At 47.2% G+C, this 23975-nt stretch overlaps 1 long non-coding RNA gene across 1 annotated transcript in view; it reads left to right on the top strand.

Annotated features, from left to right (window-relative positions):
* Positions 1–1303: 1303 nt before the first annotated feature.
* The window catches only part of LOC103724584, a 48336-nt gene continuing 25664 nt past the window's right edge, over positions 1304–23975 (top strand). Inside the window, exons 1-2 of the long non-coding RNA XR_606825.2 lie at positions 1304–1379; positions 4041–4098. This is a non-coding gene — a long non-coding RNA (uncharacterized LOC103724584). The remainder of the gene's footprint in view (positions 1380–4040; positions 4099–23975) is intronic.

Raw genomic sequence — 23975 nt, forward strand, 5'->3', positions numbered from 1 at the left:
CGGCTGGTGAGGGCCCCCTTGCAAAACAGGAACTGGTCAGACAGCTTCATTTAGAGCTGTCTCAACACAAAGCTGTTCCCCAGATAATTTTGGAAGATAAACAGGACCCTGTACCCAGGCCCATTGATGTAAGAACTATCTCAATTCAAGATACTTCCCTTGAAACTAAAGATAATTTTTGCCACCTTCCACATTCCCCTACCCCCATATAAGAACTTCCTCAGCAGTCAGAAGGATGCTGTTTGCCTTTCTCCCCCCAGCTGAGCTGCCAGCCACCAGCAATCCTAAGAAACAAACTTTGCTTTACTGGAGTCCTATGTTTCCTGTGGCTATTCCCTGCCCAGCCTTTGTATAACAGAAAGCAGGCTGAGCATGGGCCAGAGGAGCCAGTAAGTTGCATTTTTCCCACAGCCTCTACAGTTCCTGCCTCTGGGTTCCTTCTTGAGCTCCTGCAGTGGCTTCCCTCGGAGACCAGGATGTATAAGCCAAACAAGCCCCTTCTTCCCCAAATTAGTTTTGGTCAGAGTGTCTTATCATAGCGCTAGAAAGTTGTAACAGATGAGTAAGGGGATGGATGAGTAGAGAGGTAGGTAGATGAGTGGGTGGATAGATGGATGAGAGGATGGATGGCATAAACAACTGCCAGTTTCGGACCTCATGTTGAGAACTGCCAAATGACTGCTGTGGCTAGTCACCAGCTTTGCAGCTGCTGGGAGATATAAGGATCTGCTGGACTGCAAACTCTAGCTCCTAGCTAGTCACTGCAAAATAGGGGTTCTGAGTGCCACACATTTTCACATCATATTATAGTTGTCACTGATAATCTCCAATCAACATGCATTACTTTGATATTATAGTAACTCCTATCGTATAGAAATTACTATTATATACAATTCCTCTATAATTACCAATGCATTACGAAAGGTGTGTGCACTACTGTCTCACAAATGTGTTTGTTGTAATCTTTTGATGTATTTACTCCAGTGCTGTTGTTTTCCTAATTCCCCATATTTATTTTGGGTACTGACATTGCTGTCAAGAAGTCCTTGGCTTTCATGGCGTGATGCTAGACGACCACAGGACAGCGATGGTTCAGAGCACCTTTAGGTGGAAGTGAATGGCAGAGTCCAGAGTGAGGAGCCACTGTGCCCAAGGAGGCCAGTCAAGGAGCATTAGGAGCAAGCCATGCAGCAGATGGTGAGCTCTGAGTGGTTTAGTTCCTGCCCAGTGGGGTGTGGGAGGCAAGGCCCAGGCACAGCTCAGGCTTCTGACAAACTGCCCTGCTGGTAGGTAGTCTCTTTCCACTCTCTCTTGAGCCAGTACAGAAGCCAAGGGTCCCTCGCAGAGTGGGGAAAGGATACATCTGTCCCTCAGAACCAGTAAGTAAGCCTCTTCTCCTGGAGACTGTCTCTTCCGCCTTAGCACCCACACCTGCTCTGTACAACAGGGGTCTTCTGGTTGGAAACTCCTCCAAGGAGCTGACTTTCAAAGGACAGGTTCCTCCCAGGAAGGAAGGGTGGGAAGAAAATTCCCAGATACTCCACAACCCTTGGAACCATTGACAAAAGCTTCTATAGACTTTCAGAAAGGAGGAAAAAGGACAGGAAGTTGCAGGTCAGTGACTCTGTGTGGCTAAGATGGCATAGCCCATGCGGTGACACCTGGGTTCTTCACAGGAGGCATCCATTCTCAGCTGCAGGGGCCTTTTTGTTTGTTTGTTTTGTTTGTTGTAGTTTTTGCAATGCTAGGGATCAAACTCAGGGCCTCATGAATGCTGAGTGAGTGCTCTGTCACTGAGTAACACCTGCAGCTAACCTATTTATTTCGTCTGCACCAGGGTCAACGTCTCTTTCTGCCTAATCCTACTGCAAGACAGCAGAGGCAGGAATAGGATTATAAGCACTGGCAGGTCACCAGCCCTTGTCTTGGTGACCCAAGAAGGGCTCACCAAGCCAGGAGCCCAGATACATGTTGACGTTTCACATCCCAAAGGACTGGGGATACAGGGCCTGGAAGCTTTGTGTGATGTGCTAGAGCAGACTCCTCAGCGAGATTTTGTGGGTGATGTTAACTCTTCCCAGTGTCCTTTGTTCCCTTATTGTTTAGTAATAAAATTGCCACTCTTCTTCGTTTTAGTTGGGAAACATGGCTCCTTGGGTATGACTTATATGAGTCAGCTCAGGCCACTCTAACAAAAGACCCCAGACTGGGCAAATTAAACAACAGGGACTTCTTTTCTCAATACTGGAACTTGGAAGTTCAAGAACAAGAAGATGGAGAAAACTGGCTTCTCAGAGGCCGCTCTCCGGGCTTGGAGAGGGTATCTTCTGCCTTTGTATTTACATGGTCCTCTCTCCATACAGGTCTCTGTATTAGTCTTTTATAAGGACACCATGCTCGGATTAGGACACACTAATTTTTGTTGTGGTTGTTTTGTTTTACTTAATTAGCTCATAAAGGACCCAGTCTTCAAATATATCCACATTCTCAGCATTAGGATTTCAACATATAGATTTGGGGGATCATAATTCTGTCCCTAATGAGACTATATTTCCCAGCCTCCCTTGCACTAGGCATGGCCATGAGACTAAGTTCAGTCTTTTTTAAAAAATATTTTATTTTTCTCATTATATGAGTATATTGCTTGCATGTATGTAAGTGCACCCATGTTGTGCAATGCCATGGAGGTCAGAAGAGGGCATTGGATCCCCTGGAGTTACAGACGATGGTTGTTAGCCACCATGTGGGTGCTGGCTGGGAACTGAACCTGGGTCATCTGCAAGAGCAGTCAGTGCTCTTAACCACTGAGCCATCTCTCCTGCCCCTAAGTTTAGTCTTATAAGATTTGCTATGTGTATCTACTGGGTCAGCTTCTCAAAAAACAAAACTTGTCGGGCGTGGTGGCGCACACCTTTAACCCCAGCACTCGGGAGGCAGAAGCAGGCAGATCTCTGTGAGTTCGAGCCAGCCTGGTCTACATAGCGAGTTCCAGGTCAGCTGGGGCTACACAGAGGTCAGAAGACAACTTCAGATTCCCCTGGAACTGGAGTTAAGGACAGTTTGTAGCTGCCATGTAGGTGCTGGGAATCGAACGGGGACCTCTGCAAGAGCAGTCAGTGCTCTTAACCACTGAGGTCAGCTGGGACTACAGGGAGACCCTGTCTCAAAAAGACCAAAAAAAAAACAAAAAACCCACAAACTTGCACTTTCTTGACTTCTTCTTCATAGGGGTTGGCCCTGCTGCATTGGGAAAATAGGAGCTATATGTTGGGATAGTGGAGTTGAATGCTATCCTATGTCTGTGGATAACTTCACAGAGTAGAACTGTCTGTCCCCTCTGAATTGTCCTGGTCCCAGTAACAAACCTCTGTGGCATACAATCATAAAGGCATATGACCCTGGGCCTGTTGCTGTATCCGATAAGGTGTAGGGTTTCACATAGTGAGACAGAGTAAGCTACTGACTCAGGTCTAAGCCACTGAAGCAATCATGGGACCCACACCATGATGGTTAATCTTATTTATTCATTTATTTAACCTCTATGAGTGTTTTCTTGCATGCATGTAGGTGCACGCACACTGTGCAAAGTCCATAGAGGCCAGAAGAGGGTGTCAAATCCCCTGGGACTGGAGTTATGGACTGTTGTTAACTACCATGTGGGTGCTGGGAATTGAACCTGGGTCCTCTGGAAGAACAACCAGTGTTCTTAACCACAGAGCCAACCTGCCGGCCCCATGATGGCAAATCTTGATTATCACCTGCTGTGGTTGGTTTTGGTTGTCACCTTGACACACCTGAAAAGAGGGAATCTTATTGAGGGATTTCCTCAGTCAGACTGGCCTGTGGCCATGTCCATTGAGCATCTTTTTGATTTTTTGATTGTTGAGTAACTTTTGACTGTTGAGTAATGTGGGAAGGTCCAGCCCACTGTGGTGGTGTCAATTCTGGGCAGGTGGTCCTGGGTTGTGTAAGAAAGCAGTCTGAGCATGGGCCAGAGGAGCCAGCCAGGAAACAGTGTACCTCCATGGTCTGTGTTTCAGCTCCTGCCTCCAGGTTCCTAACCTGAGTTCCCTCAAGGATAAACTGTGATCAGGACAGGTAAGCCAAACAAACCCTTTCCTCCCCAAGTTTGTTTTGGTGTGAGTGTTTTATCACAACAATAGAAAGCTAACTAGGGCATCAATTTTATGGGATTGTGAATCACCATGGAAACAAATCTCTGAACATGTCTGTGAGAGATTTAGGTTAACTGAGGTAGTAAGATCTACCATGAATGTGAGTGTCACCATTCTGTGGGCTGGGGTCCCAGGTTGAACAAAAAGGAAAAAGTGATCCGGGCACACATATGCATTGCTCTGTGCTTCTGGATTGTGTGTGTGACCAGCCACCTCAGTTTCTGCTTCCGTGCCTTCCTTGCTGTGAGGGACTGTATCTCATGATGGACTGTATCTCCTGGAACTGTGAGCCAAAATAAACCCTTCCTTAACTTGCTTTTGTCAGGTATTTGTTGGCAAATAACTAATATGCTCACCTCCTGACTGCATCTTAAAGGTCCCTCCACCAACTATCGTATGATTTGAGGGATCACTTTTCCAACACATGGATCCTGAGAGAGATGTTCCTCCATAGTGCTCCTTAGGAACTGTGCTTGGACCCACAGGTGACGATATGTTAAAGCTGCTATTGGCCTCTCAGAGGGCACCTGCCACAGGTGTCAGACTTCTGAGTGAGGGGCATGCACTGACCTCCAAAGCAGTGCAGAGGGGTAAGCCTGGCATGGGTACTATGGATGAGAGACAGACCCTGGGTGGAAGCCGCCAGGGTTCCTTTCTTCCTCCTGCTCTCCCTTCAGTGTCTGCCCTGGCCAACTTCTCACTGACTGACTAGAAGCCAGCAAGGTGTCTTTAAAAATGTAGTTTGCAAGCTCAGCATTCCAGAACAGAGGCAGTAGTGGTAGGCAGAGGAGGGGGAAAGGTGAGCAGTAAATCATTGTTCTGAAGGACTTGATTCTGCCTCTGTAAACACCCAGTCCCATCTCAACAAACCTGAAGACAACCCTTGAAAACCTGAATCTCAGTCTGACAAGGAAAGCTGCCCCTTTTCTTCCTCTGCCCTTTGCTGATCTTCAGCTGTGGTGAATGGGCTTACGGTTTTTGGCCTTCATGTTTATTACTTGTTTTGTGGATTGTTGAAAAGCAAAGCTAAAATAATTAAAATGTCAAACTTTATGTCCTTTGCTCATTTTATTACAATATTTGTCTTTTGTCATACCAATTCACAATACCGCCTTATGCATTAAGGACATTAATCCTTACAATACAAGCTGCAGGTAATATTTTCTTGTTATGGCTTAATGTTTAACTTTATTTATAGTGTTTTTGGTGTCAGGCTGTTCAATTTATAAGTCATCAAATCTATTAATCTTTTCTCTTATGTATTTGTTTTTGGTTTCATACTTAGAAAACTCTTCCCTAGGCCAAAATTATATAAACATTTATATTTTATTTATTATTTATGACTTTTATACTCCCAACGACAATTTTTACATTGAAATCTTTATAAGGAATTTATTTGGAGGTATAATGTAAAGTTAGAAGTTACTGGATAATTTGCTTTTCCTCTATAATTTATAGTGCTTTCCTTATTCTTTATTAAATTCAGATGATGAGACTGGAGAGAGAGCTCGGTGATTAAGAACATTTGCTGCTTTTGCAGAGGACTGGGGTTTAGTTTCCAGAACCCACATGGTGGCTCACAGCTGTCTGTGCCTCCAATTCCAGGGGAATCTAATGCCCTCTTCTGGCCTCCAGGGGTATTATACACACAGAGTATTCATACACACATGCAGGTAAACACTCATACACATAAAATAAAAATAAATAAACCTTTAAATTCAGATGATAGTTAATAGGTGGACAAGGCAGACAAAGCTCAGATGGGTAGGTTGATGGATAGATGACAGATGATAGATAGATAGATAGATAGATAGATAGATAGATAGATAGATAGAAGATAGATAGATGATAGATGATAGATAGATAGATAGATAGATAGATAGATAGATAGATAGATAGATGATAGATTAGATAGATAGATAGATAGATAGATAGATAGATAGATAGATAGATAGATAGATAGATAGATAGATAGATAGATAGATAGATAGATGATAGATAGATAGATAGATAGATAGATGATAGATAGATAGATGGCAGATATATCTATTTTTAGATTATCCTTTCTTTCATTAGTCTGTCTAATACATAGATTTATTATATCTTCATAAAGATGCAAACTCTTCAGGACTGTCACAGGCTAATCTAGAGTGTGGTTCATAATAAATAACTAACAGATGTATATATTGAGCTGGCTTGGTGGCACGGGCCAGTCACTCCTGCTACTCTGAGCTACTCCTGCTGAGGCAGGAGGATTGAACTATACATTTAGAAGGTGACCCAGTCTACAGAGTGAGTTCAAGGGCAATTTAGTGAGATCTTGACTCAAAATAAAAGTAAAGGGAAGGCTGAGTGTAGCTCAGTGTAGTTTCTCTGGCATGCCTGAAGCGTTGGGTTTCATCCCCAGTACTGTAGCAAAGAGAAAAACAAAGGAAGGAAAGAATGAAAGGAAATAAATCCATGCTGAGTGACTGAATGGACTTTTTCCTGCACTACAGCACGTCTTGGTTTTCTAAGTCGGGTCGGCTGTGGTCTATAATTTACATGTGGGCTTTTTTCTTCCTAGTGTCCAGTTTAATGAATCTGACGAATCCACACAGCTGGGGACCACACATTTTCTCATGATTCAGAACAGCTCTGTTGCCTCAAGAATACTTTCTCTTTTTAATTACTTTGATTTTAAACCGTGTTTAAAAACACTTATGATAAAATTTATCATCTTCACCATTTTTTTTTAAAGTCTCATGCGGCCCAGGATAGCCTCAAATTTGCCATGCAACTGAGGCTAACTTTTTCTCTTTCTGAGCTGAGGATCAAACCCAGAGCCCTGCACTTGCCAGGCAAGTGTTCTACCACTGAGCTAAATCCCCGACTCCTGAGCCTAACTTTGAACTCCTGATTCTTCTGCCTCTACCTCCCAAGTTCTGGGGTTGTAGGTCCCTACACCTGGTTTATAGGTTAATGCTGTGCTGGGTTGAACACAGAACTTTGTGACTGCTAGGCAAGTACAGCTCAGCCTCCATCTTCTGGCTTTCCCTCTCCAAAGTGTCACGCGCACAGCCCCTCTCAGTGTACAGTTTTCTGCATGGCTTTCACTTCCTATAATGAGTCTCATCCACACAGTAATGATGCGATGTGTCTTGTGTCTTGTTGTATTGTGTTTCATTGTATGGATGCTCATAGTTGACTTGTCCATTTCTCAGCTCCACATAAATTTGGATTGTTTTAAGTTTTGTTACTTCTTCATAACTGCACTTTATATAGTGCAACCATCTGACATGTACTGTAGTGGCCCATCATCCACTGCTGTAATGAAATGCCGGAAGTTAGGGACCTTGTTAAGAGAAGTTTATTTAGCTCTCAATTTTAGGGACTGAATGTCCAAACAGTGTGGAGCCAGCCCTGGTAAGGGCTCCACTGGCTTCTTCACTGCACAGCAGATGGCCTCCCAGTAGGAGTGTGCAGGAGGGTTAGAGCACATGACAAGACAGGAAGCCAGGGAGAAACAAGGAGGGGCCTGGCAGGCTTTTTATAACAACTGGCTCGAGAGAACTAGCCAAAGGCCTACCAGAAGGACATCAGTTCTGTCCAAGGACAGCACCTTCCATGACCCAATTACTTCCCATTGGGCCGCATCTCTTAAAGTCCTCATCACATCCCCACACAGCCACACTGAGGACCACACTCCAGCACAGGAATCTTTAGGGACACATTCCACCCATATCCAAACCACAGACAGTGTTAGAGGAGAAGTAGGTGCCCCTAGAAGTGAGCAGAGAAGGAACATCCCCACAGGTTTGAGTGATGTCAGAGGACTTATGGGAAACTGCCAAGTACTGCAGAAACAAACTGAACCAGAAGCAAAACGGGACTGAGGAGGTGGTTCAGTCAGTAAAGTGCTAGCCTTGCAAATTCAAGGACCTGATTTCAATTCCTAGCACCCATTTAAAAAGAGGTGGGTACAAGGGCATGTACTTTCAATCCCAGCACTGGAGAGGCAGAGACAGGTAGATACTTGGAGCTTACTGACCAGTCAGCCTTGCCTACATGGGGAGTTCCAGGTCTGTGAAAGACTCCATCTCAAAAATGAGGTGGCGAGTTCCTGAAGAGCAACACTTGGGGTTGCCCTCCCCCTAACATGTGTGTGCACATACACAAGCACACAAACTAGGCAAAGGAAGTTTCCGTGCAGCATGGTGGGTGTAGCCAGAAGCGTCAAAGGTGGAGGCCTGGATTTGGAAGCAGCCTTGGCTTACATCTGCAGAATGGAAACACGGAGATATCCAGTGACCCAAATGCTTATGTCTACCCCAAATTCTTATGCTGAAATCTTCACCCCAAAGTGATGGTAATTAGGAAGTGTGGCCTTTAGAAAGTGGTTAGGTCAGGAGGGGGGAGCCCTCTTGAATGAGATTAGTTCTTACAAAGGGGATCCCAGAGACAGTGGCTTTTCCATTTCCATGCCGTGAAGGTGCAGCAGGAAAACACCATCTGTGATTTTTAAAAAGGAAGTTCCCTGTCAGAGACAGAATCTGCGGTTACCTTGACTCTGGACTTCCCAGTCTCCAGAACTGAGATATAAGCACACACTGTTGATGAGCCTTCACAGCTGTGGCATTATAGAAGCTGGAACAACTGAGAAAGAACACGTTCCTCGTGTGCTGTGTGAGTTGCTAGCCAGAGAACGTGCTTAATAACTGCTAGTTTTTAACTGTCACTTTAGGAAATTGAGGCTGGATCTTTATTTATTTGTTAATATTTATTGAGACACAATCTCATGCAGTCCAGGCTGGCCTTGAACTTGATACATGCCAAAGAATGACTTTGAGCTTCTGATTCTCCTGCCTCACCTTCTGAGCATTAGGATCACAGGCATGGGCCATCATGTCTGGCTTACGTGGTGCTGGGGATCAAATCCAGAGCCTTGTGAATGCCAAGCAGGCACTATGCCAACTGAGCCACATCCGCAGCCCTCGTGGATCTTGAATAAGGAAGCCATCTGTCCTAGTTTGTTTCTTCATTGCTGTGACAAAATACTCTGACCAATACCAACTTGGGGAGGAAAGGGTTTATTCAGCTTACATCTCCCAGGTCACAGTTCATCATGGAGCCCAAGGTAGGAACTCAGGGCAGGAACCTGGAAGCAGGAGCTGGAGCACAGGCCGTGGAGGAACACTGCTTACTGGCTTGCTCCCCTGGCCCCTGCTCAGCCTGCTTTTTATGCAACACAGGCCCACCTGCCCAGGGGTGGCACCACCCACAGTGGGCTGGGCTCCCCCACATCACTCATCAAGAAGATGCCCCTCAGACATGGCCACAGGCCAGTCCAATAGAGGCAAGTCCCCAATTGAGGCTCCCTCAACCCAGGTATGTCAAGTTGACACTAAAGTTATCCAGCACACCATCAAAGCAATAATTCAGATGAGGTGATTGTGGGGCTTTGAAACATGGCTGTAAGCGTCTTTGACAGGCTCCCCTTTCAAGAGCTGAAACCTTGTCCTCTCATGGTGAGTCTAGGTGGACTGCTCCAGTCAACACAGCAGGGCAGAACTGACTGTCATGTGACTTTGGAGACTGGCAGGAGATGGTCCTGTGGCTTCAGCCTTGTTTTCTGGAACTTCTGAACTGCCATTGCTCAATGCTCTAATGATCTGAGCATGAAGCCACAGAGCTCAAAGGACCATGGGTAGGGACGGCCTGTAGCTATGTGGAAGACAGGCTCAAATAGGCACCTCTGCTGGGTGCAACCAGAGGAATGAAGAAGCTTCTAGCCACTCACATCTCCTCATCCTTTGGGTCTTCCCAGCTGAAGGTCTGACATTATAGACAGAACTGCCCCTGCCCTGTCCACTTTCTTGATTCTGTGCAAGAAAGAGTGGGCATTGCCGGCATGCAACAAATGATGGGTATTGCCAGTCACCAAGGTCAGATTGTTTTGCCATATGGCAACCACCAACCAGGGCAGTATTGGAAAGGAACCTAGAGGAACAAAGGGAACCTAAGCCACATCTCCCAGAGCTGGTGATAGACCCACCCCTTAGCCCCTAGAGGAGCTTTGTGACTACCTCTGGGAAAAGTTACCAGGACTGTTTGTGGTCTTAGTGAAACAGCCCCAAAGAATGCATAACTGTATACATGCTTTCCAGTTTTTGCATTGGTCTCCTGTGGCTTTGATATACGTTAGTTCATAAAGCCCTGGGCTTCTAGGCTGCCTGGGCAGCACGATGGAAAGCTCAGGTCTGTGTCTCAGACTTCTTGCTTGCTGAACATGTAAACTTGCGCAAGGAAGTTGGCCCCTGGGAATCCCAGTTTTCTTGTATATAAATGGAGTCAGGAATGTCTTCTTACAGATGGGGAGAGAGATATAATATCATCTGTGAAGAGTCTGGCATGGTCACTGACTTGTAAAAAACCTGCTACAAATATTATTATTATTATTATTATTTTGGTCTTTTTGAGACAGGGTCTCCCTGTAGCCACAGTTGGCCTGGAACTCACTATGTAGACCAGGCTGGCATTGAACTCACAGAGATCCACCTGCCTCTGCCTCCCAAGTGCTGGGATTAAAGGCATGCACCACCATGCCCAACACAAATATTATTCTTAATTGCTCCCTGGTAAAGTTGAGGAGCAGATTCCAAACCTCACAGAAGCCCTGCACTGTGCCTTCAGTGGTACCAAGCAATGGCACTCAGATGCCCCAATGAGCTGGGACCCCTATGCTCCACTCTGCCTCTATCTCCCATCACAGGGATGCTCACACAAGGGAAGCTGTTGTCCTGGCTATGGCACCAGGCAGTCTTCTTCTACACCCTACCCCACCCTGGGACATCTCTTGACTGTGTCCTGTACACCTGAGCAGCTAGTGAGGGAGGCCCCAGGGAGCTACAGGAGGAGGCATCAGTCTGATACACAGTTCCTGAGAGCCCCAGCTCCAGCCCATCAATTTTCAGGTTGAGAGAGATGACAGGAGCCTAAGAAATTACAGCCCCATCAGGGCACCATCATCCATGTGCTCTTGAAAGTGATCCACAGCCCTTTTTTTGGCTCTCATCTTAAAGATTAAGTGAGGAGGAATGACTGAATCGAACTCCAACCCGAGCTGCCGGCTGGCGGAAGGCTGGAAACCGTGATGGATAGAGTGTCGAGAATGCAGGAAGGAAACAAGAATCTCTATATATCTATCACGAGAGGAAGCCTGGGTCAGGTACAAGGAGGCATATGGTCCTTGTCCGCCAGATCCAGGCTTTAGAACTTTAGTTTCAGGATAGCAAAGGTCAAGGCTGTTTGTTTACATGCCCATTAGGCCTGGATGAATACAAGATGTATGAACAAGTGAATCCTTGCTCTGTCTTTCCAGTTGTTAATTTGGGGGCAGTCACGTTGGACGAGTCAAACAGTCAGTGTGAGCCTCAGTTTTATCATCTGTACAGTGAGATTGTGGGAAGCTCTGTATCCCAACCCCTGAGGGTTGGAAGATTATGTCAGCAGAGCTGAGGGAGAGGCAACAGGAAGAGGGAGGTAGTGAGCTCAAGTCTAGGCAAGCAACTGACTCAAGATGCAGGCGCCTATGATATTTAGGACAAGATGGCTGCACCCTGGCTGATTTCAGGCTGTATTGGCCTCATTCTTATCTGTGTTCCATCTGCCTTAGAGTGATCATGCAGAGACAGGAACGTGTTCTTAGAGAGCCCTTTGTGTTCTCTGCAGTGTACGGCATTTCTGAAAGGGATACTCAGACAGGAAAAGTTGCATGGGTGTCATGGAGGAAGGAGCATTGGTTCTTGCCTGTGACAGGTTCACAGGGCAGAGCTGGGGGAACCTGGACTGTGTGGGGGCATTGTGAACCTGGGCTGGAGGCCCTAAAGATCAAGGGGAAGATGTCACACCACCATCAGGACAGTGGGAGCTATGGGAGGTGCTGGAACAGCAGAATGGTTACTCAAGAGAAATGTTCAAGAGAAACAGTCTGCTTTGTTAAACAATTGATGTTTCAACATATCCATGAAAAGGGATGATCTGAAATGAACATTAATGCCTAGAGCAGAGGAGGAAAGAACATTGCCAGGAAGAACACTGGCCGGTGAGGCACCAGCTCTCCTCTGGTCACGGACCCCAGGGAGTGGCTTCACCTCATCAAGTCTTAGACTGAATCCTGTGACGCTAGGGGATCATGTGCTCATGGTGGCACCAGAAGGGAGTAAGGCTGAGTTTCTGCTAACAGGAGTGGGGATCTGAAGAGAGAAATGACTTAGAAAGGGGCTGCAAGACCAGAGCCAGGCTCCATGTCAGGCCCATGTGCTTTTGGGACTCAGGGTAGGTCCTATTGTTCTTCCCCAGGACTTCTCCCCCACCCCCCAAAAAAAACCTCCAAACCATCAGGGGCCAGAAACATGAAGCAGAGAACAGGGCACAGAGCCAGACAGAGGCCTGAGGAAGAAAAGGGGTGCTCTCCATGAAGTGGGGGTGGCAGCTCCAGAGCCTAAGAACACTGCCACCCGAGAAATAGAGCTCAACCACAGGGTGTCAGAGCCAGGGGTGGGGAAAGGGGAGACCCAAGTCCCTGTGAACGTCAGGGATAGCTGATGACTGGGGCATTCTAGGTTGGCAAATTTAAACCAGATTTTGTGGATCTCAGGCTATCCAGCAGAATCCTTTGCACATAAGGAAATAGGCTCAGAGAGGGGCTTGGAGTGGATTTCCAGTTAGAGACCAGGGGAGCCACTGTTTAATTTATTCAATCACTCAGTCGTTCATTCTTTCCATCAAAGCCTTCCTGAGAGCTTGCTGGGTTCCAGGACTCGGGCCAGACCTGGCTCACACAGCTGAGGAAGAAACAGCTCTGACACCACAGGGCCTGAGGACAAGGGAGAGATGGTGCCTGGCCAGGGTCAGCCTGGGGTGAGTGGAGAACCTGCTGCAGAGGAGACAATAGGTGGATGGACAAGAAGTGGCCCTGGAGGGCTTCTCAGAGGAGGTACTGTCTGGTGCTGGTGTGGGCATGAGGAATATGTAAGTGTTAGGGAAGCCCTGGGCTCAGGTACACATTGAGTCAGTTTCCAGATGAGAAAACCCAACTTGTTCAGGGAGGCCCTTGTGGCCAGGGTGACACAGCCAGAGACAATAGGTGGATGGACAAGAAGTGGCCTTGGAGGGCTTCTCAGAGGAGGTACTGTCTGGTGCTGGTGTGGGCATGAGGAATATGTAAGTGTTAGGGAAGCCCTGGGCTCAGGTACACATTGAGTCAGTTTCCAGATGAGAAAACCCAACTTGTTCAGGGAGGCCCTTGTGGCCAGGGTGACACAGCCAGCAGAGGCAGGGCAGAAAGTAAAGCTAACTTCTGTCCAAGGCCAGTGTGCCTGGAGGTAACCTGGGAGATATTGTAGTCAGACAGTAATTGATCCCCTCTAGACATCTGGCAGTGTCGATGTCTTCATAAAACCAAAAAAGCTAGAGCCAGCTGAGAAGTCTATTCAGGAGTACACAGATGTCTGCCGTGGAGCCATCATCATTTCTCCATCCATCCATCTTCCCTCCTTTCATCCATCCATCCATCCATCATCCATGTACTCATTCCTCCACCCATCCATCCATCCTTCTACTCATTCTTCCACCCACGCGTCATCCCTCCTTCCACAATCCATGTACTCATTCCTCCCTCCATCCGTCCATCCATCATCCTTCTTTCCATTCATCAACCCATAACCCCTTCTTCCATCAATCCATCATCCACTCAGCTTCCCACTCAGCTTCCTCCTTCTTCCTCTATTCCTGAACAGCATTTGAGCACCCCATGCACTGATCTCTGGAATAAACAGGGAGCCGAGCTGTTCTTAGAAGGGAAAAAGCCCTCTTCTTTCAAGGAATTTTCTGAAAAACTGTCCTCTATGTTTGGGAGAAGGCAGTAGGGTAGTTTGGAGATGTGATACATTTCATATTTCCTGCTCCCTGAAATCCATTCTCATTAAATGTTCCCCACCCCTCCCCCGAAAAGAAGACTGGAGCCGCTGGCCAGTCCAAGGGTGGACACATCCTGGCAGCAGGATCAGCAGATCTTTTTTGTTGTAACTAATCTCTGTGGTGGAGAAGAAGAGGGTGTCCCAATCCCTTAGCTGTCTGAAGATAGTGACAGTGCAGGGGAGGGGATGACACAGTATGACGGGTCCTCCATAGAGCCATCCTTGCTGAAGGCCCCCGTCCCTCAGGTGTGAAAGGTGACAACGTGTCCATAGCTGCAGGTTCTGGGCAGCCACGGGTCCTTCTTGGTCTTTCTTGGTCTTTCCTCCTGGGCTCTTCTGAAGGAGGCACTGTGACCCTCAGTGCTCTTCCCCTTTCCAGGAAAGAAAGCCAGGGTTCTGGCCTCTGGGCAGTTTGACCAAGACTATAACATTTGTAGCCAGCACAGGAGGATGGACCTCAAACCCCAACCCACTGACCCCGTACTCCAGGTTTGGGGGGATGACTCCAAATTAGGATATAATTAACATCCAAAATGAAGCTTTCCATTTGGACTCAAAGTGAGCACAGTCCAGCAAGGCTGAGACACAAGGCTAGTCCGTGCTGCATTCCAGACCCGAGCTGGGCTAGGGTGGGAGTGCTCCCTCTCTGCTTCTCCTGACTCTGGGAGGCTGAGTGGCTCTCTTAATCACAGCCCTGATCATCATTTCAAAGAAAAAAGACTTTCATTTGTGAGGCCTGCCAGGCTGTCATTTTATAATGGAATTTGTTTTCACAACCCCAAGCCAGCTAATGACAAAGTGAAGCAGACTGCTAGAGCAGGAGGAGGAGGCGCAGGCAAGTGGGCAGGGAGATGCCAGGGAACCTCACATTCACGTGGGCTGAGTCGTGACTGAGATGCGTGAGCATGCACATACACACACAACACACGCATGTGTATGCACAAACGCGTATGCTCACACACGCATATATACACCAGCACACACTCACACATGCATGCCTCCACACATTCACACATGCATACACACACATGCATGCACACACACCAGCTCACATGTGCATGTACAAACTCATGCTGCATGTTCCCCACTCTCACAAATGCATACACACATGTATACACACACATATGCTCATACCTACATGTATTTACACCAGCTCACAAGTGCATGCACACACACATAACGCATGCATGCATACACACTGGCTCACATATGCATGCACATATTCATTCATGCATACCCCCATGCTCACATATGCTTACATGTGCATGCATACATGCCCCCTCATGCACACACATGCATATACATACATACACATACATATGCTCATACATACACACTCACACAAACATGTCCACACACATGCACATATGCATTGTACACACATGATCATGTGCATGCACACACACACTCATGTACTCACACTTTCACACATGCTCCTAACAGACCACCCCGAGTGCTTATTACTAAGCACACAGGATGCAAGTCCAGCTTGGCCGAGATACACCAAGAGCCCTCCCTTCATGCCGTGGTCTCCTCATCTGTGAAGTGGAGCAGACATAGTGCTAAGCCCTCAGATCAGTGTCTGGCCACATGAGTAGCAAAAATTAAGTGACTAATGGCAGTTTTGATACTGCCCCACTGAGTGGCTTTTATGGGTGACTACTATGACTACTAGACAGTCTTCCAGGCCCTGTTTTTTCACATCTGGAAATTTCCTTTCTCTTTCCCATGTGGTTTAACAGACTAGCCCGGAAGGCAGTCCAGATTGGCAATAGAGATGGGAACTCTGACATCAGGTGGGTCAGTTTCGAATCTGAACTACCTCTACATTTAAGTTTTGTGTCCTTGCATTATTAATTTCAGTGTTGAAGTCTCAGTTTGCTCATCTATAAAATGGGGGCAAGAACTGTATTTGCTTCATAGGGTTGTTGGGAGAATGCAATTGGCAAAAAATGCCTGTGCCTGGCAACCAACCATTCAATGTAACTGCTGAGCTCTCTCTCTCTCTCTCTCTCTCTCTCTCTCTCTCTCTCTCTCTGTCTGTCTCTGCCTCTCTGTCCTGTCTCTCTCTCTCCCAACCGAGGGACTTGTACCTGGTAGCCAAGTAAGCAACATGCCTCTGACCTGTACCTCCAACCTTTTGTTAGTGTTTATTTTGAGACAGGACCTCCTTAAGTTGCTCAAGGCTGGCCTTGAGCTGACTCTGTAGCCCAGAATGACCTTGAATTTAAGATCCTCCTGCCTCAGCTTTCTGAGAAGCTGGGATTGCAGGCCTGCTAAGGTGGTATTTTTCATTCCAGCTGAATTTTCATCTCTGGCCAAGGCTGACTGGGCCTGGGGTAGCACGTGACAGAAGCTGGGCCAACAGCTCTCCCTCCAGCTCCTCCTCAGTGACCCTGGAAAGGGGTTGCTCTGCTCTCCTTGAGAGCCATCCCCATGCACTGTGAGCTTCCCACCCTGTGTGAGAGGCTGTGAGAGTGTCCTATAAGCCAGGTGTGGGGAAGGGACTTTGACTTCTGGTTCTAGGGCCTCCCTTGGTCAAGGCCCCCACTGCTGAACCGCAGCCCTTCATCTTGACATGCACTATATTCTGCTGGCTTTAGTGAGCTTTGGTTTCTGGCTCTGACTTGGCCTCAGTTTCTTGGGTATAAAATAAGCAGCACGGGACTAGGCGAACTGAGGCGTCTTCTGGCTCAGGAAAGCTGGGGACTGTATTCAGGAGTGGTCCCACCCCCACACTGGAGATGTACACAGGATCAGCTCAATTTCAGGGCTGCCAGAATCTTGACACAAACCCCTCTCCCTGTGGCTTCTCTAAGCTGGCTCTAAGACCTTCATGCTGTGTTTTGACATCCTGCCCCATGGCAAGCTCTGTGCCAGTCATGAGGACACTTTCTCATAGACACCTTGAGACCAAGAACCTGGCTGAGTTTCTCTGGACCCTTCATTCTGCTTTTATATTTTGCTTCTGGAATCTGTTCTCTTAACTTGCATGGTCTCGTCTTTCCGGTATGAAAGTACTTGGTGCAGGACTTGACCATAACGAGTCCACTCAAGGCAGTCTGTGTCACCTGCCTCTCCAGTGCATGACATGTATTCTCACATGTTCACAGGATGGATGCGTGAATGAATGAGAGAGTGAATAATGACATGAACAAAAAAAAAAGTCTCTTCCAAGGCCGGTGCGGTGGTGCACACTTTTAGTCCCAGCACTTGGGAGGCAGAGGCAGGTGGATCTCTGTGAGTTTGAGGCCAGCCTGGTCTACATAGTGAGTTTCAGGCTAGCTGTGGCTACAGGGAGACCCTGTCTCAAAAAGACAAAAAGAAAAAGCCGTCCTCCAACAGAAGATCAGGAATGTCGGCACTCATCCGTGGGGGACATAGTTAACGCGGGATGGCTTAGAGGATGTTGAGAACTGTAATGAAGGCGTTGCTGCTGGGTGAGATGGTAACTGTCTGAACAGTGACTGTTCATCAAGCACCTATTATGTGTCAAGTCCTGCACTAAGCACTTTTTGTCGTAGAACTCAGGAAACAAAGGGGGACTTCACCCCAATCTTTGAGATGCCAAAGGGGTGTCCTGGAAACAAAGACCCAGAGCCCCAGTGCTGGTGAGAAGGAACCAGGATTCAGACAGGTGTTTCCACAGTACCCCCTACAGTTAACAAAAATAAGAAATAAATTGTTAAGGTCCATGTTTGGTGTGGGGTATGCTTAGAGCTCATTAAAGAGTCACAGATGAGCAGGAGGCACTGGGCCCCTCTCTCCTGTAGCTGGCAATGGACACTGTTTTTCTCAGAACACCGAGAGTTGGAAAGTTGCAGGCAGTCTGTTATGTGACTGAGCCCACCATCAGACAAAGGGACAATCTCAAACCCCAGAATATTCACTAGAAAGGGCTTTGCGTCCTGAAACAATAGGATGGAGAACTGGGGAAGGGGCCTGTGCTAAAGATCCTGAAGACTGTAATATCTGGAGCATGAGCCTGTGAGGGAAAGAGGGCAGGAATTTTCTCCAACAGGGACGTTAAAAAGAACTGTCTCCCATCACATCTACACAGCATTTTTGCCTTCTTCCTATGCTGGTGTCCCTCTCTACAGAATGGTCTATTGAAGACTGCTTGGTTTCACTAGTCTCTTGAATTTATTATTACACAGTGAGGGTCTTGTTTCTCACAAGTCTCAATACCATGAGTGAGCAGTCCCTGGGGCAGAATTAAATCTGAGAGGAGGCCTGTGTCTCAGTCCAAGAAAGAACTTCTAATACAGGGCTGGTGGGGTTGGAGAGATGGCTCAGTGGCTAAGAGCACTGGCTGCTCTTGCAGAGGACATGGGTTTGGTTCCCAGTGCCCACATGGTGGCTAACAACTGTCTGTAACTCCAGTTCCAGGAGATCTGATGCTCTCTTCTGGCTTCCAAGGGCATTGCACAACACGGGTGCACTTTCATGCAGCAAAACACTCATACACATAAAATAAAAGTAAATAAAAATTTTAAACTTAAAAAAAAAACCTAACAGGGCTGGGCTCAACATGAGTCAGGTAGTGAGTGTCCTGTTCTGGGAGGTGTGCAAGGAGCAGTGGCAACTGCTCCCTGGGGATGACTCTGAGGGTCAACTGGTTCCTGTTTCTACAGCTTTTCACACTCCAGAGACTAGGGTCCCCTCCCCACACCAGATGCTGATGAGACCCTGGTAGACTATGAGGCCTCATCCACCACCCAGCTCAATGCCCTCTTAGAGCGACAATCCACCCCACTAACTTCTCTGAGAACCCCAGGGGCGTTCTCAAACTCCAGGCTGAGTCAGGAGCTGCCTGGCTGGTCACTGTCACTGTCATTATCCCTGGAGTGGCAGCCTCGCCCACAGCAGCAAACAGCCCAGGCAGCTCTAGAGGAGTGATTGCCACCTGCCCTGCCCACCACCTCCCACGTGTCACATGCCACACTGGCAGGGAGATGATATCTTCTGGGACCCACACTGGAGGCTCCCTGAAAGGGAATTGCCTCCCAAACCTCTCTGAAGCCTGCTGTGTGCCCACACTGTCACTCAAGCCTCCCTGCAGCCCAGTAGGATAGTGAAGTCTTGCTTTAACACATGAGGAAACGGGGGCTCAGAGAGACAGAAACCACTTGATCTTGGCTGCACAGTTTGCAAGTAACAGAGACCTAGGTTGGGTTCCACAAAGATCTGACACAAAGTTCAGACCCTTTTCCACCCTGAGCTTTTGGAGTCCAAAGTCTGGTAGCCTCAAAGGCCTGTCACCCTAACCACACAAGCACACCTGTGTTGTATGGTGCAGGCCTCAGTTGACCATGGCTGCCCAGCACAGGGCTCAGTCATCCAGCTATGACAGGCCTCTTGGTGAAAAGCCAGTATGCACACAAGGTTTGGGAGTGTGGCAGCTACAGCCATAGGCAGCTGGGGACGAGGAGGCAGGGCCCCAGGACTTGTGGCCTGTGACAGAGCCACATCTTTCAGAGAGGGACCCCTGAGGTGGAACAGCATGGTTCTGGCCTGAAGAATGAACTTCCTGGGGCTGCTTCAGCCTCCTTAGAACACCACAAAAGGCAAGAGTTGTGTGGACTCATCCCATGGGTGGATGAGGACCCCGGAGAGTGGGGATCTGGCCCCACTAGGGTAGAGCTGACTTCAGAAACTGGTTGCTGGGCTCCGTTCCTGGAGTGGCAGGTATGTGGCCTCATTTGGAATCTGTCCTTTGTCAGTCAGGTTCTGACTCCTTCAGTTCACTTCTCTGGAAAGGGGGCAATGATGCCCCCTTTTAGAAGGACTTTGTGGAGTTATGGGCAAAACGTCCTTGGAAGTGTCTGGAAGGAAATGGAAGAGCCAACTCAAGTGTATTGCTGGTGGGCTTGTCAAATGGTGAAGCCTTGTTGGCACCTCAAAGAGTTGAACAGAATTCCGTAAGGCCCAGCAACTCCGCTCTTAAGCGGTATACACAAATCAATGGAAAACAGGAACTCAAACACCAACATGCACATCCCACGCGCTCATAGCTTTGTTCCTAAGTGTCAAAGGTGGAAGCTGCCCAAATCTTCACCAACAGATGAATGGAAAGACAAAATGTGGTATATCCATTCAAGGGGACGTTACTCATCCATGAAAAGGAGAGAAATACTGACACATGCCTCAGAGTACAAATCTCAGAAGCCACGTGGAAGTCAGATCCAATTACTGCATTTATAGCAAATGTTCAGAATAGGTCAGCCAAAGACACAAAGTGATCCCAGTGGGGATGGAAGAGGGAATGTTTAGTGATTGTGTGGTTTTATTTTGGCATAATGAAAATACTTTGGAATGAGATAGTGGTAGAGGCTATTTGTACTGTAAATATGCTAAAGACCACAAAGGTTCTTGCTTTAAAATGGTTAATGCTGTACTGTGTGAATAGCTTCTCATTAAATACCAAAAGTCATTAGCATATCAAGTGCCAGAGACAATGGAGTCAGATAGCTGACAGCTAGATCAGCTGGGGACCAGGGATAAGTCCATTTATGTGTCAAAGCCACAATTTCCTCATTGTAAAAGGAAAAGAATATTTGTAGGTTGTTAGGGGGATAAAAGAGACATGGTGTATGGTAAGCATCTAGCAAGGGGGCTGTATACAGAAAATATTCAATAACTGTAGGAAACAGCCAGAACAAAAACAGTCCACCAGGTGATCAAAGGCACAATACCCCCAGGTCAGCATGCACCGGACATGCTGCAGAGACATGGGGAGTAAGGAATACGTGAATCTATGTCCAATTCATTTGGACAAGCAGCTTAGGGATCTAGTTTCTGAAAACCTGCTGTTGACAGCAAGCGCTGACTGGTGGCTGCTGATATGCCAGAATTCACCATGAGAGTGACAGTTAATTTTTGTGGAGCTCCAACATGTGCTAAGGGTGGTAGAGAGGGATCTAGGATCATGGCTTTAAGTCTTTATAACAAACCTTTAAAACAGGGGTTATTGTTTTCTTTAATTACAGATAAAGAAACCGAAGCCCGGAGAATCTAAAAGCCCCGGAAGAGGGGCTTGACTGTAGCTACAGGGCTTGTGCACTAAATCATGATTTGGCATTGCCCTCTTATGGTTCGCAACTGAAATGTCCCTGTGGTGGTCTGAATGAGAAACAGCCCCCACAGGCTCAGTGTTTGAATACTCGGTCCCCAGTTGGTGGTGTTCTTTAAAGCAGTCATGGAATCTTTAGAAGGTATGGCCTTGCTGGAGGAAGTATGTCACTGGGGCTTTGAGGTTTCAGAGCCTTGCCCCATTTCCAGAAGGCTCTCGCTCTACTCTGTGTTTGTGATTGAAGGTGTGATCTCTCAGCTTCCTGTTCCAGCTGTCTGCTGCCACGTCTTGCTCACCACTATGGACTCCCTCTCTGGAACTGTAAGATAAAAGAACTCCTTCTTCCACAAATCACTTTTGCTCATGGTGTTTTATCACAGCAACAGAAAAAGAACTAATATAGAAGCTGGTACCATAAGTGGGGTTGTCACTGTGAAGAGCCTGATCATGTTGTTTTTTGGAGGACTATGGAAGACTTTGGAACTTTGGACTAGAAAAGTGTTTGAATGTTATAAGCAGAGCCTCGTGGGCTATTGTAGTAGGAGGCTGGAAGACAGTGGTGCTGTGAGTAGTGTGTAATGTAGAAGCCAAGCTCAAGAGGTTTCAGAGGGAAACAGGACCTTAACAGTGACTGGGCTTGAGGTCATTGTGTGAAGTTACAAAAATGAAGCCTGGGTTGCAGCAGAGACCCAGAGCCATGAGACATCTGCCAAGGAGAGCTGACTATAGGGAGCAGAGCCAGCCCCAGAAAGGAATGTATGTTGCAGACAGCAAAGCTGAAGGGGCAGAATCATCTAAGTCTTTTGAAACTAAAATTCCAGACGTCAGACTCAGCGACACAGGACTTGGTGTTTGCCCTGCTGGGTTTGGTCTTGCTTTAGTCTGGTATTTCCGCACCATCTCCCATTCCTCCCTTTTGGAATGGGAATGCATATTCTGTGTCATTGTGCATTGGAACTATGTGGGTTTTTTATTTTATTTTACAGGAAGTCACAGAAGATTGCCTTAGATCTCAAAAGAGACTATGTGTTGGGCTTTTGAACAGTGTTGAATCTGTGAAAGACTGGGGACTTTCAAAGTTGGACTAAATGTATTTTGCTTATGAGATGAGCATGAGCCTATGCGGGGCAGGGAGTGCTTTGAATGAGAAAAGTTCTCCATAGACTCACATATTTGAACACTTGGTCAGTTGGTGGCACTGTTTAGGGAGGTCATGAAATCTGCAGAAAGTGTAGCTTTTCTGGAGGAAGCATGTCAGTGGGGCCGGGCTTTGGGAGGTCATGAAATCTGCAGAAAGTGTAGCTTTTCTGGAGGAAGCATGTCAGTGGGGCCGGGCTTTGGGAGGTCTTAGCCTTGCCCCACTTCCAGTGTGCTCGCTTTGCTTTGTGTTCACATTGGAAGATGTGACAGCTCCTTTCCTGCTCCAGCCACCTGCTGTCAGGCCTTGTCGTTTGTTATGGACTCCCCCTCTGGCACTGTCAGCCATAACTCTTCCAGAAGTTGCTTTTGGTCATGGTGTTTTATCACAGCGATGGAAAAGTAACTAATACAGTCCCTCACAGATTTGTGTTTTGAACACTTATTCCAGCTGGTGGCTATGGTTTGGGGGGCTGGGGAACCTTTAGGAGGCGGGACCTAGCTGGAGGAAGGGGGCCCACAGGGACCTGCCTGGAAGGGCATAGCTCAGCCTCTGGTTCCTGCAGTTCTCTGCTTCCTGACTTATAAGGAATGACTACCACATACACCTGCTGTCAGGAATCAGCCATGACTAAAATTCTCTGCAAACATGAGCCCAAATAAAGCTTTCCTTCCTCAGTTTGGTCCTGTCAGGTGCTTCAGTTACTGAGCTGCAAAAAACCAAACATTCTATATCTGAGTTGCTTTAATTTTTCCAAGGATCATCTTGGAAAGAAAATACATACGCAGAGAAAATTTTCTCCAGTGTAGTTTGTGTTTGTTTGTTTGTTTGTTTTTTTGAGACAGGGTCTCCCTGTAGCCACAGCTGGCCTGGAACACACTGTGTAAACTAGGCTAGCTTCTATCTCACAGAGATCCACCTGCCCCTGCCTCCAAAGTGCTGGGATTAAAAGCATATGCCACCACACCCAACTCCAATATAGACTTTTAGTTGCGTTTTTTTGTTTTGTTTTGTTTTGTTTTTTTGTCTTTTTGAGACAGGGTCTCCCTGTAGCCCCAGCTGGCCTGGAACTCACTATGTAGACCAGCCTGGCCTTGAACTCACAGAGATCCGCCTGCATCTGCCTTCTGAATGCTGGGAATAAAGGCGTGTGCCACCACGCCCGGCTTTATAGTTGCCTTTTTAGACTGCGTTACTAGTATATGCGTCCCAAACTGCCTGTTTCCTCCACGAGGCGGGGTCTGCTGCAGACAAGTGACTGCGGAGGGGTCTTTGGGAGCCATCATGTGATGGAAGCCCCGGGCTGCCACTAACACCCAGTGATGGGCGTGGAGAAAAAGATGGCCCTGGTGTCTCTCATGTGGACACAAGAGGAGGTATTTACCGACATGTGGGTGCTGTGCAGAGCTGGGTGCTGGGTGTGCATTTCTATGTAAGTCTCCCCATTTACTCCCTCCCTACCCAAGGGCATAAACCATAATAAATTTACATAAAAATATGTTATATGGTTTGTCTTATGGCACAAGAGACCCCAAGAGAACTCTGGCAACAGTATACTAATATTAGATGTAGAACATATAGATAATGTAATATGTAAAACAATGTAGAATAGTAATCATTTGATGAAATAA

This window comes from Nannospalax galili, unplaced genomic scaffold (assembly GCF_000622305.1).
Source record: "Nannospalax galili isolate Female #2095 unplaced genomic scaffold, S.galili_v1.0 scaffold107, whole genome shotgun sequence".
NCBI lineage: Eukaryota > Metazoa > Chordata > Mammalia > Rodentia > Spalacidae > Nannospalax > Nannospalax galili.